Consider the following 18,428-nt stretch of genomic DNA (forward strand, 5'->3'; position numbering starts at 1 on the left):
CAGAGAGACTGTCTTCCACCTGCTGATTCACTCCCCAAATGCCTGCAACAGCCAGGGCTGAGCCAGGCCAAAACCAGCAGCCAGGAGCTCCACCTGTGTCTCCCACGTGGGTGGCAGGAACTCAGGCGTTTGCACCGTCATCCAGTGCTTCCCGGATGCATTAGCAGGGAGCTGGCTTGGAGGTGGAGTCGCTGGGACTTGACCTGGGCTCTTATATGGGATGTGAGCTGTGCCACAGCGCCCGTGCGCGGACTTTTTTAAGTTCGCATGAGCAACTTTCAATGAAGGAGCAGCCAGAGCTGTCTTGTGCCAGGCATCCACCCGTGCTCTGGGCAGGGTCGCGTCTCCCCGGCATCTACAGCTTGCAAGGAGACCCTGCCTTGCTCAAGGTTGTACACCTTGACCTCCCGTCTGCCCTCTGGACCGGGCTGCACCATCCCTAGCCCTGTGACCCCTGGAGAGTGGTCCTTAGTTGACCCAGCCTGAGGTCAGGAAGGCACCTGGGCCCCCACCCTTTCACAGCTGAGCCTGCAGCAGAACTGGTCCATTCCTGTGCTTTTTATCTGCAGCCCAGTGCAGGTTGTGCTCACAATTTTGCTTTCTGTAAACAAATGCCTTGCTCTTGAAGCTGTCACCCTGCCCCGTCTGGGATCCTGGAGGAGTCTCTTGGCAGCTCCCTGTCTTCCCATTCTGCTTTCCAGCCCTCCCACACACTGACATCCTTGCCTGGAGCCCTGGAGACAGTGGGATTCGGAAGTGCGGGCAGGCAGGCAGCGCCCCCATGCGGCTGTTCGATGCCATTGCTGGCCAGGCGAGGCAGCAGAAAGGAAAAAGACTGCGAAAGACAACTGAACTGTTGCACCTCCAGAACGTGGGGTTCATATGGAGGCCGAAAGGACAGGGCTCCCATCCACTCCTTCACTTCCCAAATACTCCCACTGGCCAGGGCTAAAGCCGTGTCTACCACGGATGTGACAGGGACCCAGTCACTTAGGCCATCCCCTCTGCCTCCCAGCATCCGTGTTAGCAGGGAGCTGGAGTGTGGAGCGGAGCTGGGTATTGAACTCAGGTAACTAGCATCTTGACACCTGCCCCCTAAGCTGTGTCTGGGCTGCAGCGCAGTCCCTTGGAACTCCTGGGCAAAGCAGCAACAAGGCGCCCTGGGCTGTCTGACCTGTCCTGCTCCCACGTTCCAGTCTACGCCGAAAATTCAGTCTCTCACAAGTGGGGAGCTGTATTTGGAGTGGCTTTCTTTGAGTGTTGCTTCCCTGCCGTCTTTTCCTGTATGTAGAAGTCACCCAGGACAGGAAGAGGGTGAGGAGGGCAGGGGAGTCACAGCCCTGAGAGGGTCCTCAATTCTCGAACTCCTAAGAATTCTCCGGGGGAAAGCACCTTGGTTTGGGGAAGGATCCTATCCTGTGATCCATTCCTGTGAATTCACCTGTTGTTCTCTGGAAGTGGGGCGCAAGGACCAGACTGGATCAGAGGAAAACATCGATGAATTTTCCAGTTCACATCAGAGATATGAAGTAGAGATTTTTTAAAAAAATTTATTTTATTCATTTGAAAGAGTTATAAAGAGAGGTAGAGACAGAGAGAGTGGTCTTCCATCCGTGGTTCACTCCCCAGATGGCCGCAATGGCTGGAGCTGCGCCGATCCGAAGCCAGGAGGCAGGAGCTTCTTCCGGGTCTCCCATGCAGGTGCAGGGCCCAAGCACCCGGGCCATCCTCCACTGCCTTCCCAGGCCATAGCAGAGAGCTGGATCAGAAGAGGAGCAGCCGGGACTAGAACTGGCATCCATATGGGATGGTGGCGCTTTAGGCCAGGGCATTAACCCATTGCGCCACAGCGCCGGTCCCCGAAGTAGAGATTTTGACACCAATAGGTGCAAAAAAACCATTTGTCCCACGTGGGATTCTGGAGTGATGTGGAGAAATTGAAGAACAGTGGCACAGATAACTCTGGGTGCCCATCATTCTGCTCCCAGGGCCCCGGGGAAAGGGTCCTGCCACACGGGGAGGGGTATGGAGCACGCCCACCTGCAGCTGCTCTGGGGAGCAGTGAGATGGGCCCTGGAGAATGTGGTCACAGGGGCGGAACCGCCAGGTCCCCCCCACCCCGCCGCTATGAATGCCCCGGGGGGGTCTCTGGCTGGTAGTGGGGGCGGTTTTCATTTCTCCCCAGGGCACACCACTAGGATTGCAATGGCTGGGTCCTGTGGCAGCTCTGTGCTGAAGGGAATGGCGTGTTCAATATGACTTTATGTGCTAAGATCAAAGATCTCAGAGCTTATGTTTAACCTGGAAAGTGCCACTCTTCAAGCACAGAAGGGTCAACACCTGCACCTTGGCATTCAAACCACAGCCATGATGAGTGTGGTAGCCCATTTCAGAGATTCGGAAAATTGAGGCACCGAGAGGGCCCCCTGGCTGGTAAGCAGGGTGACCATGCTTGTGCCTGGGTCTCTGGCTGCAGAGAGAGAGGCACAGGGCGTGGGTGAGTCTTACTTCCTATTAAATTTTCCTTTTCATTTATAAAGAATTCTTTATTTTAAAGAGTTAGAGAGCAATCTTACATCTGCTGGTTCATTCCTTAAATGGCCACAACAATCAGGCCTAGGCCAGACCAAAGCCAGGAGCCAGGAGCTTCCTCTGGGTCTCCCACGTGGCTGCAGAGGCCTAGGGACTTGGGCCATCTTCTGCTTTCCCAGGCACATTAGCAGAGAGCTGAATCAGAAACGGAGCCACCGGGACTCGAACTGGCGCCTGTATAGGATGCCGGAGTCGCAGGTGACAGCTTAACCTCCTGTGCCACAGCACTGGGCCCCTGTTGAGTTTTTCTTACTGCAGACCCTTTGGGGATGGAACAGGGAATATGGTAGAATATTGAAAGCCAGGATTCAGAAGCAGGTCTCCCTGGGCTCCAAGCCTACCCTTAACTGACTACGTGACAGTGACAGGTTGCTTTTCTTTTGTGACCGAGTTTGCCAGTCTGCAAATTGGGAATAACTGTGTCTACCTACTGCAGCAAGACATCTTGGTAACTAACAGAGCTGCTAACAGCAGCAGCACCTGGAACCGTGCCAGGGTCAGTGAGGCAGTGCATGGGGTAGGAATTGTCTTCACTCACTGGCCAGACTCTCAGACATGACGGATAGATGGCCAGCCCATTCTTCTTGCCAGGACCAGAGCTCCCACCCCCTGGTCACCGGGTGGCGAAAGTACAGGAGGGAATAGCTCTGCAGGGGGCACTTCCGGGAGCTGTGTCTCGCCCACGGCTTCCCCACCGCGGCTCTCCGCCTCAGTGCCGGGTTTTGGTTCCATGGCTGCTCTCCCAGTCCATCTCTGTTCCCTGAGACCAGGTGACTGATGAAGAATGGACGTTTATTGATTGGGCTCACGGTTCTGGAGGGTGCTAAGTCCAAGAGCGTGGCGTGGTACCAGCCTGGCAAGGACAGCACCTGGGGAGACGCAGCCAGTGGCCCGCCCAGGTCTCTCCCTCCTCTGACACCTCACGGTGCGGGATGCGGGGGGGACAACCTTTTGACCTCATCCTAATTCCCTCCCAAGTACTGTTAACGTGGGAATCTCAGCCAGATTGCCTGTCCTAGGAATGCCATTACCATGGCAACCGAATTTCAACAGGTGCATGTTTAGGGGCCCCTAGGCAGACCTCAGCAGCACCGTCTCCTCTCTTCCCTCTGTGACCCGTCCTGGCTGGTTTCATCATCTAGTCTCAGCACAGCGTGGACCTGCTCCTCCGCCCTGGTCCTGGTGGTCAGTGTCTTCAGTTGTCATTGTCTGTGCTGCACCCCTGCTGGGAGCAGACTCTACCCACACCCCCAACTCGCCCCAGGCTGCTGCTTCCTTTCTCTGCACAGGGCCAGCTCTGCACCAGGGCGTCAGTGGCCTGCCTGGACCCCTGCAGGTGATTTTGTCATAGGCAGCCCCCTCCAGGTCACAGGAGCTGCCTCCCTCTGCTCCCCCAGCTCCCTGGACTCACTTCCGGGCCCCTCCTCCCTAAGCACACGAGTCACTCTCTCGAGAGCAAGGAGCGAGGCCACCGTGCCGCCCCCCGTCTGCCCATCGGTGGCCTCTCCCCCGCCAGCAGCACAAGGGGCCCTTTATGCCGCGGCCCCTTCCTCCTCCACCGCTGCCCCCAGCCACCCCCACCCCAGTCCCTGGCGACAGGGCTTGGGCGTCTTGGCACGGGGAGCGGTCTCCGCACAACGTCTGCTCTGTTAGCCTGGAGCAGGCCTGCGGGGGGAGGGACAGGCCCCGCAGAGCCCTCTGGGAGGGGCAGTGTGGGTTCTTTGTGGCTCTCCAGGCATTGGAGATGCCACAGACTTCTTTTCTCGGCCCCATTCCCACCGCGGCCCCGGCCATCCTCCCAAACGGCTTGTTCCAAGCAGCTCGGGGAAGAAAGCCATTCTGTCTTCCCAAGTAGACCACTCAGGAGGAGAGGCCTGGTTTATGTTCCGGGGGAGGGGTGGGGCCGGGGGTCTGTCCTTCGTGGTACAGCATCTTGCCTGATAAGGAAAAGCAGCCGGGGAGCGCTGGCGCCTGCGTGGCGCTGGTGGGGACATGTGCTACTCCCGGGGTGTTTGCACTCGGCACGCAGTCCTCGCTGCCACCCCAGACGGACTTGTGGCCACAGAGCCCTGGGAGGTAGAGGAAGCTCCTCTGATGCCCTTCTCCGGCCAGGGGCAGATCAGGGTTTAGCCAAGGTGCACCTGCTGCAGCAGCCCACGGGTTAGCTCCGCCCAGCCGCCGGCCATCCTGAGACCGTCAGGAAGGCTGACTTTCCCTGAGTGCTAGTGGGGGGTGGGGTGGAAGGCTGGGGGGATTACTCTCTGTGTGTCCTAAGTCACCTGCCTCTTCTCTGCGCCCTCTGAGTGAGATGTTGTTACCCCCCCCCCATTCATAGCTGCAGAATGTGCCCGGGCACTCGCAGGGGTGAGGGGCAGAGGTGGGATCTAACCCAAGCACCTGCAGCCCAGCTCCAGAGCCCATGCCTTTAACCACTACACGCTTCTGCCTCCCAAGCCCTGTACCCTCCCCATGCTGGGGTGATCTAATGGCCTCACATCCTGGTACGAATAGACAGCGTCACTGGAGGAGGTAGCCACCGAGCAAGGGTTACCTGTCTTGAAAGTTCTGGAATCAGGTGGTGATGGAATTGTGTCCCCCCAAGAAGACATGTTGAAGTCCTCACGCCCAGCACCCGTGAACATCACCTTATCAAGTGAGATTGCAGATGCTGTTAGCTAGTGAGCTCATCGTGGAACAGGGTGGACCACACGTCCTCGGCGGGACAAGGAGGAAAGGCGCACACACAGAGGAGGGTGTGATGACACCAGTACCTGGAGGGATGCTGGCCATGTGGCCACAGGGACAGAGATGGGAGTAATGCATCCACCTGCCAAGGAATGCCACGGTTTGCCCAGAGCCACCAGGATCCAGGGAAAGGCCAGGGAGGATTGAGCCCTGAGCCATCTGAATGTGGCCCTGCCTGCACCTTGCCTTTGGACTTACAGCCTCCAGGCCGCGAGAGTCGCTGAGCGACCAGTTGGTGTGCTGTGTCACAGCCGCCTAAGAGACCCACACGCAGGCTGCCCGGGCCCCCTGCTCGGCATCTCCACTGCACTGACCCTGGCTTAGCATCCTTCCTCTTCTTCCGTGGACCATACCAGCCCTGTGGCTGTATGGGGGAGCTTCAAAACATTTGTGGGAAAGCGGAGCTAAAAGATTATTTGGGTGCAAACAAAAAATGCCGGATTCCACTGCTCAGGTTTTCCCAACATGCATTTCCCGAGAGCTTCCCGGGAGCTCTCATGTTTTCCTCTTTGCCAATGCATCATGTCCACCCCACGGCTTTCATAGGCTCCTTTTTGAATTCGGGACGGAGTCAACATTTGGGTTTCCTCCTCCTCGGTCCCTCCTGGTTCAGTGCAGTTTGGCCCAAGCCAGAGAGACGCGGCGGCTCTCTCCCTTTCTTTGCCGCCACTCCGATGCCAGCCCTCCCTGGGGGAGCAGGGCTGTCCCCGTGTGGGAGCTCTGAGCTGTCGTAAGAAAGAGGCCTTTGTCACGGGCGCGCGGCCCTCGTGCAGTCACACAGATGGACTGTGCCAGAAACACACAGCAACAAAGGTCCGACCGCAGCATTCTTGGGGCCTGCAGTCATCCGCCTCCCGCCCGTTCTTAAGACACATTTCCTTTCTTCGGTGTAATTCCATCAGATAGGTGGTCGGGTTTTAATTCTGTCCAGAACTGGGGGGCGGGGGCCCTGCCCGGGCCATCTGCACGGGGCTTCCGCCCAAGTCCCAGCTTGCATTACCTCATGCCTGCAGGTGGGGCCTGCCCAGGGGCTTTGGGGAAGAGGCAGGGAGGATGGGGAGTTCATTCCCCATCCAGGGAAGGGAGAAGCAATTGGACAAGTCCAAGAGGGAGGCCGGGTTGCAAACAGCGCCGCCCATGAGCGTGAAGATTTGTGCACATGCGCCTTCAGAACATGACTGCTGGTCCAGGACCAGTGACCCCAGCCCCCTGACCCCACACGGTCCTCAGGGACTGCTGTGGGCCCTGGGGAGGCCAGCAGAGCCTCCTCTCCATCCGCTATGGGCCAGCTCCGGCTCTGGGCCGTCAGCTACCACCGCTGTTATCCCCGTACAGTGGAGGCTGCCATGGGAGCGGGCTCTGTGATGGGATAGAGAGAGGAAGGGCTTCATCTGGGACTCTGGGGAGGAAGCCCACATCCTGGTTGTGAAAGGCAGGCACTCCTGGGTCGCGCCGTGGCGTAGTAGGCTAAGCCTCCGCCTGTGGTGCCAGCATCCCATATGGGTGCTGATTCTTGTCCCGGCTGCTCCTCTTCTGATCCAGCTCTCCACTAATGCACCTGGGAGAGAAACAGAGGATGGCCCAAGTCCTTGGGCCCCTGCACCCACGTGGAAGACCCAGAAGAAGCTCCTGGCTCCTGGATTTGGATTGGCTCAACTCCAGCTGTTGCCACCATTGGCGGAGTGAACCAGCAAATGGAAGACCTTTCTCTCTGTCTCTTCCTCTCTCTGTCTGTAACTCTACCTCTCAAATAAATAAATAAAATCTTTAAGACTTAAAAAAAGAAAAAAAATGCAGGCTCTCCTAAGAATGAGGTTTTTAAAAAGACAAGATCGAGGCTTGGCATTGCAGTGCCCCGTGGAACACTCACAGGCATCACATATCCTAGTGCCTGTTGGAGTCCCGGCTATACCCACTCCCTGCTAATGTGCCTGGGAGAGCAGCAGAAGATGCCCCAAGTGCTTGGGCCCCTGTCACCCAGAGGGAGACCAGATAGGGTTCCTGGCTCCTGGCTTCGGCCTGGCCCAGCCCCCAGCATTGTGGCAATCTGGGGAGTGAAGCAGCAGATGGAAGATACAAATAAAATAACAATATGGAGTGCGACAGTGTCAGGAGGCTGCACTGGAGGTGGGGAGGGTGTCCCGTCTTCTTGCGTGGGCTCCTAAAGCGATGCTTCTGGCCTCCTGGCTGGAGGAATAAGCGGGAAAATCACAGCACCAGTGAGGAGTGCGGATTCCTGGCTCCGGCTCAGACATGAGGACTTAGAACCTAAGAACAGGTCCAGAAATCAGTGTTTCCAACAAGTTCCCTATGCTGCACACGTACCCCACGGTGTGAGAATGTTGGTGCTAGGAGGAAGGCAGAGAAGAGGGGCTTAGAGGACCCCCACCCTGTTCTCCTGTCCCTTCTGCAGGGGGCCAGGGATGTGCTTTCCTGGGCCACATCTCCTGTACCTGTTTTATTTGCTATTCTGTTCCATGTGCTTGGGTAAAGGGATGCTTCCTGTTGGAGCAAGACCCTCACAGGTGCCCAGGACCTGACCCTGCAACGGGGCGCTTGAGCCATATGCACACAACCTGGATCTTACCCTGCATGTGGACTGTGTATGGCTGTGCTGGCCACACACTCTTGGAACCAGCCCTGCAAGAAGGGAACCAGGGCAGAAAGAATGAGGGAGAAAGGGCTGCACTGGCGCGAGGTGGGGCGATGGTGAATACGTCCAGGTTAAGATCCATGATTCTAGAATTTTCCCTGCCTAGTCATTTGTGCAGAGGGACCTCCCAGGCAGGTGAACCTGGGATTAGTCTCAGGAGCGAGTGGGTGCAGCCCGTGGTGCCCGCTCCTCACCTGGCCCAGGAAGCAGCCCCTCGTCTTGGTGGAGGATTGGCCTCTGATCTTCACTGCGGAGGCGAAACACAGGGTTCAGACCCAAGCTCCGGCTGTTCGCCGAGTCTGGCAGGATTGCCTGGAGGCGTGAGTAGATGCGAAAGGGCACCTCCGGGAGGCGCCAGCTTGCAGCAGAAGGACGTATGCATCTGCAGGCGGGTTTCTCCAGCTACTTCCTCCCCCACCCCGTACTTTTTTTTTTTTTTTTAAGATGTATTTATTTGAAAGGCAAAGCAACAGAGAGAGACAGAGACAGAGAGAGCGCGCTTCCACGTCTTGGTTCACTCCCCACAGATAAGGGCTGGGCTGCACTGAAACCAGGACTCCTGGTCTCTCACCTGGGTGCAGGGACCCAAGCACTCGGGCCATCTGCTGCTGCTCTCCCGGGTGCATTAGCAGGGAGCTGGGTTGGAAGTGGAGCAGCCAGGCCTCGACCCAGCACCCACACGGGATACAGGTGTCACAAGCGGTAGCTTAACCCACCGCACCACAATACTGAGCCCTCACCATGCATCTTATAGTATTGCCTGCCCACAGCTTTTGTGGTGGAGTCCAGACCTGAACACCATTGCTTACCACCTGGGTGTACTTTGAAAAGTCACTTCACGTCTCTGTGCCTCGGTTTGTGAATCTGTGTAACGGGGATACACATCGTCCCTGGCTCTGGGCGTCTTGGGGCTGGTGGGAGGGAGCCCCCGTGCATTCTGGCACCGTCCTGGTGCTGGCAGCCAGGCAGGGGCGGTGCGGGGAAGGGCTTCATCTTGCTGTGTAATAAGTAACCAGCAGCACCAGGCATCCAGGTGGACGCAGGGGATGGGAACAACGAGAGACGTCCCTAAGGCTTTGGATTTGTACAGCTCGGTAGATGTCAGCGCCTTTCCTAGAGCTCCCGGGGGAGGGGGGGGCAGGGGGGCGGCGGGGGAGTTTGACCGTCGAGTCAAGGGCAGGGCATGAGAGCACCCTGGGGAGTGACTCTGCAGACCCAGTGTTTGCTAGTCTGTATTAAGAAAAGTGAGCTTCATGACTGCCGCCTTCTGCACAGCTGTGGGGTAGGCCCGCCCCTACTCTCCCGTCTGCAGCCAGGAAGTGCAGGGGGAGTTGCTGCTTTGTAAAGAGGCAGTGCCCACCGCGAGGCGAGCCTCCCTCTGCTGCGCTTGGATCCACCTTGTCAGCCAGCTTCTGACCTGGGCTCTGGGCCTGTGGTTTGTGAGCCCCCACCTGCCCCCACCCTGTGCTGCCTGGGCACCCACGTCAGCAGCCCTGGCTCTGATGCCACGCTCTGCGTGAACCTGCTCTCGCCGTCTTGACTCCCTTCAGACCACTGCGTCTGCCTGGCTTTTGAGCTCTTCCCTCGTTTGCTGCCTTTTCCGCTGACCTCTCGCCTCCGGAGACTTGACGTTTCTCCCCCACCGACCCTCGTATCCCGTCCTGATCTCACTGGTCCCACCTCTCCCCATCACTCCCTCTCAGTGGCACCCTCGTCCGAGTTGTTGGTCCCACATTCCCCTGGCCTGTCCCATCCTGCTGCCGGTCCTATCTCCGCTGTGACCCCTGGTATTTTTCAAGGTGTAAAAATCCCGATGTTTTCCTCTCTGCGGTTTAGTAAAACGCATGAAACCGTATCCTTTGGCCGCGCGTCTCCGTGGACGGAGAAACAAGGAAGTGCCACAGCTTTCCAGGGGAGGATTAGGTCGGCGCCCGCAGAGCGCAAACACTGCCCGAGTTCTAGCTGGGTGTGACGTCTTGCAAATGTTCTCTCCGTGTTGCCTTTTAGGATTACCTTCTGTTAAGAACATGTTTTTAAAAAATTGAAGCTTATTTTTTTTAAAGATTTATTTATGTATTTTGAAGGGTGGAGTGACAGGAAGAGAGAGAGAGATGATGGTGGTGTCCCATACTGGAACTCCAGTTCAAGTCCCAACTGCCTTTCTTCTACTCTGTCTCCCTGCTAATGCACTTGCGAAGGCGGCAGGTGGTGGCCCAAGTACGGGGGTCTGCCACCCATGTGGGAGACTCGGAAAGAAGCTCCTGGCTTTAGCCCAGCCCAGCCCTGGCTAGTGCAGCCAACTGGGGAGTGATCCTGTGATGGAAGACCTCTGCCTCTCAAATAAGTAAATAAATGTTTAAAAAACAATGAAAACAAACCTTCTGCCACCTGGGGGAAAGAAATCTATGCACACAAGAGAGCTGAAGAGAGCTCTCCATATTTCAGGTGAACTTAACAAAAAGAAAATCACTTTTCTTTTTTTTTTTTTTTTTTTTTTTTTTTTTGACAGGCAGAGTGGATAGCGAGAGAGAGACAGAGAGAGAGGTCTTCCTTTTGCCGTTGGTTCACCCTCCAATGGCCGCCATAGCCTGCGCACTGCGGCCGGCGCACTGCGCTGATCCGATGGCACGAGCCAGGTGCTTCTCCTGGTCTCCCGTGGGGTGCAGGGCCCAAGCACTTGGGCCATCCTCCACTGCACTCCCTGGCCACAGCAGAGAGCTGGCCTGGAAGAGGGGCAACCGGGACAGAATCCGGCACCCCAACCGGGACTAGAACCCGGTGTGCCGGCGCCGCAAGGCGGAGGATTAGCCTAGTGAGCCGCGGCGCTTCAAGCACATTCCTGGACATTTTGTTTTATTCCAAAAGCTCCGTGTCACAAGCCACCCAGGTAGGAAGTCAGGTTGCTTTTGGAGAAATTATGCACAGGTTGACCAGGAGCTTGTTCAAGTTGAAAGCTACTCGTTGAGAGGATGTAGGAAATTCAGAGCAGCCAAAGCTGCAGCCCTGTGAACGAACAAGTTCGGACCTAGAAGGTCATCTCCGTGTCTGTCCACCGCCCTCTCCCTCTCCCACTCACTCACTCACTCACTCCTTTTTCTTAGGCTCAGTAAGACAGTTGTTCTGTAACTTCTGTGCCCAACAACCACTGCTCAGCGAGTGCATCTTTCTCTATTCCACCATAGTCAAGCGGAAGAGAGAAGAGGCGTGGCTCAGCTCGTTTCTGCTTCAGGGAACAGGTCAAACAGCAGCCTCATAGCAGGTGGCCCTGGAGTGGGTTCCCAACTCCTGGTCCAACCGATGAGGGCCCTTGATCAAAGAAGAGTGCAGCTGTTTCCTGGACAGGCGAGGGATTTCCGAAAGAGAAAGGTTGTGTGTCTCCCTCTGGGTTTCTGGGATGACAGAACCAAAGGAAAAATTTACGTCCTGCCCTTTGTTAGGCATGGCAGAGAAGCGAGAGTAGTGGGAAAGGAAGGGACGCATCCAGAGAAGACGAGAAAGTACCAGCAAGCTGGCCAGAGCGTCTCAGGACGCCCAGTCCTGATGTGTGGTCATGGATCGTGGAGAACATGCCCAGAGAGGCTGGAGGGAGCCGCTGAGTCTGGGAAGGGTCTGCAGGAAGGGACAGAGGGATTACAGAAGGGACAAACAGCCTCTGTGAGATCCTGCCCACTCCTGCTCCTTGGCTGCAAGCCTAAGTTCCCCCCCCCCCATCCCGGGTGGCATTACTTATCCCTCCAGGCCACTGCCGCGGGTCCAGCCAGGGCGCGTGGGCACTGCAGCTGCCAGGAGTCCAGCTCCCGCGGGTGAGACCCTGAGCCTTCACATCACTGATGTCAGGAGACGAGGCGGCGGGCTGCAAGCAGGACTGTCGGGATGGCAGGGCCACCAGCCAGGGTTCCACGGAGAACCAGCACCAGGGGGAGATGTGCACAGTGCTCCTGACTCACCAGGGCAGACTTAAGGTTTTCTCACCTTCCGGTGGTGTGAGAATCTACCGGCACAGCTGTTCTGTTTTTCTCTCTGAGAACAAGACACAATAAATTACGTGAGATAGTCGACCCTTTATCACAAATACGGGCCTGGATGGGATGGTTTTGCCCACTCCTAGGCTAAGGACACTTGTTCTGAGCACGTTTGAAGTAGGCCAGGCTGCACCTGGATGCTTGGTGGGTTGCATGTGTGAAATACACGTTGGACTTGACGACACACTCAGCGTAACGGTGAGTTTATCAGGATGTGACCCCACCGTACGTGGAGGAGCGTCTGTGTACACAACACGACTTGTTGCCAGAGATCGGCGTACCTGGTTATGGAGCATGGCAAGTCCAGATCCGTAGTGTGGGCCCACGGACATGAGACCTAGGTGTCAGGGTCCCAGTTCTAGTCCAAGGGCAGCTACTCCACAGTCTTTTTGCTCTGTTCAGCCCTCTAACTGCTTAGAGGAGGCCCAACCAGACTGGGGAGGGCCATCTGACTCATTCTGCGATGCTACTTCCATCCCAAAACACTCTTTCCAGTAACACCCAGGGTGTGTGACCAGCGATCTGGGCACCCCTTGGTCCAGTGAAGTGGCTGGAATTGCTGGGGCCATTCAGCCAGACACAGGGCAAGTGGCCAAGGTCCAGCACCTTGGCAGGGCCACACTGACCTCCACGGGAGCAGGCTGAGTGTGGCGAGCAAAGTGGCCACCACGTCTGGCATGGGTTACCGCGTGTGGCTATTGTTCTGCAGAGATGGTAACTCGATTTTGGGTCTAAATGCTGTTGGCGTGCCTCCTACTGATAAAGCATGCATCCATGAGGCTGCCTGTCCTTTGTGGATATTTTTAGCCATGCTTGAGAGTGGATGCAAAGAGGCTTTAAGGTTGAACTTTGACGCTTGTCTGGTGCCATAGCCTTTGCCTTCCTAACCATTTTCCCTTTGGTGGAAAGAAGCTGAATTGTGGCATAATGGTCACAGAACAGAGCAAGCAGGTGTGTCAGTGTGGGTGGGAGCTGGGTGTGCCTCAGAGAATGATGGGGACTTTCTCAAAATGATGACTTTTAAGGGTCGCTTGAAGCCATGTGAGTTTTCTTCAGGCTTTCTCCTCCTTGGATGATTCTCTTTCATTTCCTGTCTACCCTACTGCACCTGCCCACACACACACACACACACACACACACATGTGTCCTTGCCCATACACATGCACCTGTTCTCACTCAGGGCAGGCTCCTACTATCTCAGCTGTGATCCACGTTGTAATGTTACAAATGACAGCGCACCTTCTCTTGGAAATCTGATGCATACGTTCCCCTGACAACACATCTCAATTTGGATTCATCGTCGTATAGTTGCCTGACGGCCATGTGGGGCTCACGGCTGCCATATTGGCTAGAGCTGTAGAGCAGTGGTTCTGTACCTTGGATGCGTGTTGGTGCCAGCCAGGGAGCTTGGAAACGCTGCTGCCTAAGTCCTAGCCCTAGGGGACTCTGGGGTCTGAGCTTCCCAGAAGACCACTGGGCAGACAGGGCTGCAGGGAGCACCCCCAGGAGGGTGAGCCCTTTCCCACACTCTAACTAGACCCTCTTCCCCCTCCTCCCTCCCCACGAGACTCACTGTAAGCAGAACTGAAACAAGCTCTAGCTTGGGTCGTGAGGGGAAGGAAAACAGGTACAAGGTGGTGTTCGGTTCCGTCTGATAGGCAAGAGCGAACAAGCCGAGCTGGCTGTGTCCCCTGGGCCTGTTTACCAATAGGCTCTGTCATTATTTGTTTTGCCACTGCCCTTTGCGTTTGCCGTGTGCTTTTCGTGCCCTCCCTGCTGGAGTGTTCCCTGGGAGTCGAGAACCGTCTCGGGACACTGCAGAACCGGCACAATTTCCCCGACGCTGCGCTGGGAGCTCCCTAGGGAAGGCAGGCATCGCACGAGGAAGCCGATTCCCGGCGAGACCTGAAGAACGGTGAGGTGGCAGAAACCCGAGGATCCCGTGACCTCTGCCGGCCTGCTCTCCTCTGCCCTGGACAAGTGAACCCCCCAACCCCCTCCCCTTCTCCACAAATAGAAACCGCAGAGACTCAGGTTTCCAAATGCATCCAAGAAAGAGCGTTTCGGGGAAGCGGACGAATGAGGCATGAGTAATTCAATCAGCAGGAAAACAAACAGAGTGACGGCCCACATGTGAGACCCATGGTGTCGGCAGGCAGCTGTGTGCCAGTCCCAGCCGCTCACAAACACCAGAGGCCCCCATCTTGGCCCACTAGTCCTTCCCCTCTTAAATCCAACACCCCAGGGGTGGCAGAGGGCCGGCGGCCGTGCGTCCTGAGGTTCCTCTGGGGGCCATGAAGTGAGAGGAGAGCGTGCAGGGAAGAGTGACTGGGACAAAGGCACACTTGCTTGATCTCCGCTCTGTCTGGATATTCTCAGTTTATAAAGTAAACAGCTGGCCCAAGCGGAAGGATTTTGCCACAGTGAAAGCTTAGGAGAGGGGCGCCGTTCTGTCCCGGTTGCCCCTCTTCCAGGCCAGCTCTCTGCTGTGGCCAGGGAGTGCAGTGGAGGATGGCCCAAGTGCTTGGGCCCTGCACCCCATGGGAGACCAGGAAGAAGCACCTGGCTCCTGGCTTTGGGTCAGCGCAGCGGGTAGCTGGCCATAGCGGCCACTTGGGAGGTGAACCAACGGAAGGAAGACCTTTCTCTCTAACTCTGCCTGTCAAAAAAAAAAAAAAAAAAAAGGAAAGCTTAGGAGATGCACATGGTCCAGCCTCCACCATAGAACTAGGCTAGACCCCTGTCTGTTGGTCTTCAGTTATAGGAGTTGGGTCAGCCCGTCCACCCTCATCCATCCAACCCGTCACCAGGGCCTCTAGTTGCAAATGGCCGGCTCCTGGTGAGAGGCTGCTGCAGTCCAAGGACCGCTGAACGCAGGACACACGCAGAGAACCCGCTGTGTAGATCATCGGCGTGCAGCCCTACTTCCTGTGCTGTCTGGAAGTTTCCTCCCTCCCTTAGAGAAACCAGGGGAAGAGGGAGCAGAACTCTGCCCCTGGCCGGAGCCGTGCGTTTCACGACTCCTTTAGCGGCAGGTTTCTGGTTCTCATTTATATCGCTTGTGAGTTGCAGCAACACAGCACGTGTTGCCCAGAGCTAGAGAGAAGTCACTGGCTCACAAAGCTGGGGTGCGCTCTGACCCAGCTGCAGGGCCTCCAACTGTGTCCTTGGTCTTCTGCATATTTTCCTCTCAGCTCTGTTTTCTTTGGCATAGGCTTTACTCCCAGATTCTATGCGGTAGCAAGGTGGCTTCCTGCTAACACCCCCAGCTCTGTATCCCCCTACCCCTACCCCCAGGTTCAAGGCTAAGGGCAATAGGCCATCTTGGGGCAGACATGGCCTGGCACTTTAGATGTGCACATCCCATGTCAGAGGGCCTGGGGTTCACGTGTCAGCCGTGTTTCTGATTCCAGCTTCCTGCTCACGTAGACCCTGGGAGGCAGCGGGTAATGGCTCAAGTAGTTGGGTACCTGCCACTCACGTAGGAGACCTGAACTGGGCTCCTAGCTCTTGGCTTTGGCCTGGCCCAGCTCTAGCCATTGGCACGCATTTGGGGAGTGAACCAGTGCACAGCTGCTTACTTTTCTCTTTCTCTCTCGTAAGTGAATAACTTTTAAAAATAGGCTGTCATGGCCAGTGCCGCGGCTCACTAGGTTAATCCTCCGCCTTGCGGCGCCGGCACACCGGGTTCTAGTCCTGGTCGGGGTGCTGGATTCTGTCCCGGTTGCCCCTCTTCCAGGCCAGCTCTCTGCTGTGGCCAGGGAGTGCAGTGGAGGGTGGCCCAAGTGCTTGGGCCCTGCACCCCATGGAAGACCAGGATAAGTACCTGGCTCCTGCCTTCGGATCAGCGCGGTGCACCAGTCGCAGCGCACCGGCTGCGGCGGCCATTGGAGGGTGAACCAACGGCAAAGGAAGACCTTTCTCTCTGTCTCTCTCTCTCACTCTCCACTCTGCCTGTCAAAAAAATAAAAATAAAAAATAAAAAAAAAATAGCTGTCACCTCCTTGGGGTCTGGTTAGACCAGATTGGGCCACATGCTCCCCTTGGGCCAGTCCCTGTGACCAGAGAGATGGAAGTGCCCCCACTGTCCAGGGTAGGTTCACCCTCTGCTGCTTGGAGCTGGAAACGGAGCTCCAGATGAACCCACGGACTGAGAGAGCAGGGTCTACCAGGGAACCGCCGGGTCACTCCAAGGTATGAGAGGGGACCTTTGTGGTTGACTGCATGGGTTCTCCTTGGGCAGAATTCACACAGAGATGTGCTTTAGCCTTCTTTTGTTTGTTTAAGTGACAGTGCCACTGCATTGTGGGTAGTGTCTAGCATCAAATGCTGGACCTGCTGGAAAACACATCGAAGAACAAAGCTTTGCCTGGCACCTTGCAGACCGAAGCCCTCAACTTGAAACCCTTATTCCTCAGGACCCGTGGGTGCTGCTGCTTCCTTGACTTCTTCAATGGAGAGGCTGTTCTCCAGCATGGGGGGTGCCGTGCTTAACCCTGAAGTCACAGTGTCGCGGGCACGAACCCTGAAGCCAGACTTCCTAGGTCCAACAGCCAGGATCTGCCATTAACCACTGTGTGACTCTGAACTAGTTACTCAAGGTCTCTGTGCCTTGGTTTCCTCATCTGTCAATCAGAGGGGGATCATAGTGTATCTCTCTTAACATGCTCAGTACTGTGTCTGGCAAGTCCCAGGTCCTTTACAGCAGAAGTGACAGTGTCAGCTGTCAGGAGAGTTCTGATTAGAGGTCACCAAACAGAAATGAACTTCTCACCTCCCCCAGAGACGCCAAGGCTGAAGGGAGCTAAACCTTTCCTACAGCTGTTCGGGGTCTTGGTTTCTGAAAGCCTTGGGTTGATCTTGGTTGGTCAAGGACAGTACAGTTTTCTGAACAGAATCCAAGGACTGGGTCTGTCTGGTCTTCACGTTGGCCTTAGGAAACCAACTTCAGCTCATCAGAAAAGTGTGCAAGGAAACCTTTTTTGCGGGACCCCATGGGCACCTTCTCCCCAGCGGTAAAAGTCTCCAGGCACGGTTGTGCCTGCTGTGTCCTTATTAGAGCGGTCCCACCCCTTCTGCCTTCCCACCGCTAGAAGTAGGAGGCATCGGCTCTTTGCACACCAGCATGTGGCCGTGATGGTTCTGCAGGTTGGCACTTGAGCCTGCAGGGATTAGACTTTGATGCGCAGGGTATGTGTCGCTGTCTCCTCCTGTGCCACACATATGACAGGAGCGTCCGTGCCACATATGGGACTTTTTGGTCACTTTACGACTTGGGAGAGAAGCAGTCCCTGATGGCAACCCCCTGATGTTTCAGGAAAAGCCTAAGAAATAAACCCACCTGGGGATGCATGATGACCCATGCCCAGCCCCAGGGTCTGGTGATAGGCAATGTGGGCAGCCCATTTGCATCTCCTTTGTTCATCCCAGACTCCCAAACCCACAAAGACAGCTGGGACCAGTCTTAAAATCCCTTGGAAAAGGCCAGTGCCGCAGCTCAATAGGCTAATCCTCCGCCTAGCGGCGCCGGCACACCGGGTTCTAGTCCCGGTCGGGGCGCCGGATTCTGTCCCGGTTGCTCCTCTTCCAGGCCAGCTCTCTGCTGTGGCCCGGGAGTGCAGTGGAGGATGGCCCAAGTGTTTGGGCCCTGCACCCCATGGGAGACCAGGAGAAGCACCTGGCTCCTGGCTTCAGATCAGCGTGGTGCACCAGCCGCAGCAGCCATTGGAGGGTGAACCAACGGAAAAGGAAGACCTTTCTCTCTGTCTCTCTCTCTCCCTGTCCACTCTGCCTGTCAAAAAAAAAATTCCCTGGAAAAGAGGAAGCCACATACTGTCCACGGCGCAGGCAGTCTCTGCCCGTCCCGTGGCTGTGGCTGTGGCAACCAGCCTGTCTCCTGGCCCGATGTCCAGTGGCTGAGAGGCACTGCCCTGAAGCAGAAGGCAGTATTTGAAGGCCTGTTGTGCGCCCTCAGGTTCCTGTGCTCGGACTCAGGAAAAGACACCAGGGCAGAGTCAGGACAGCTCGCAGAGCTGTGTGACCGCAGGCGTGGCTTGGGACGCACGGGGCAAGTCAGCGATGGGAAGCGGCCCGGCGCCTTCCCACTCGGTGTGAGCCCCTTCTCCCCAGCCGCTCCTCCAAACCACGTCCTGTGTACCCACGTGCGTGGAGAAGCAGCAGCTGCCCTTGGCCTCCCCGATGGCCACACGCCTCCCTCTCTCCAGGCCAAAGTCCAGATCTCTGGCCTCTGGGAGACGTTGTGGGGGATGCGGAAATCGGGCAAACATCCAGACAGGAGCTGCAGGACGAGGCCCGCTCTTCCGAAGTCTCTGGGGGATGTTCAGCGTCCCGCCGCTGTCTGCCGCATCCTCGCCCAGTTGAAGCTTCAGACTGCACAGGCCGTGTGCATCCTCGCC

General features: G+C 56.6%; 1 protein-coding gene across 13 annotated transcripts in view; it reads left to right on the plus strand.

Annotated features, from left to right (window-relative positions):
* Nucleotides 1-18,428, plus strand: part of SLC39A11 (solute carrier family 39 member 11) — a 444,641-nt gene that overhangs the window by 383,647 nt on the left and 42,566 nt on the right. The window lies entirely within an intron of this gene.

The sequence above is a fragment of the Oryctolagus cuniculus genome, chromosome 17, assembly GCF_964237555.1.
Source record: "Oryctolagus cuniculus chromosome 17, mOryCun1.1, whole genome shotgun sequence".
Lineage (NCBI taxonomy): Eukaryota > Metazoa > Chordata > Mammalia > Lagomorpha > Leporidae > Oryctolagus > Oryctolagus cuniculus.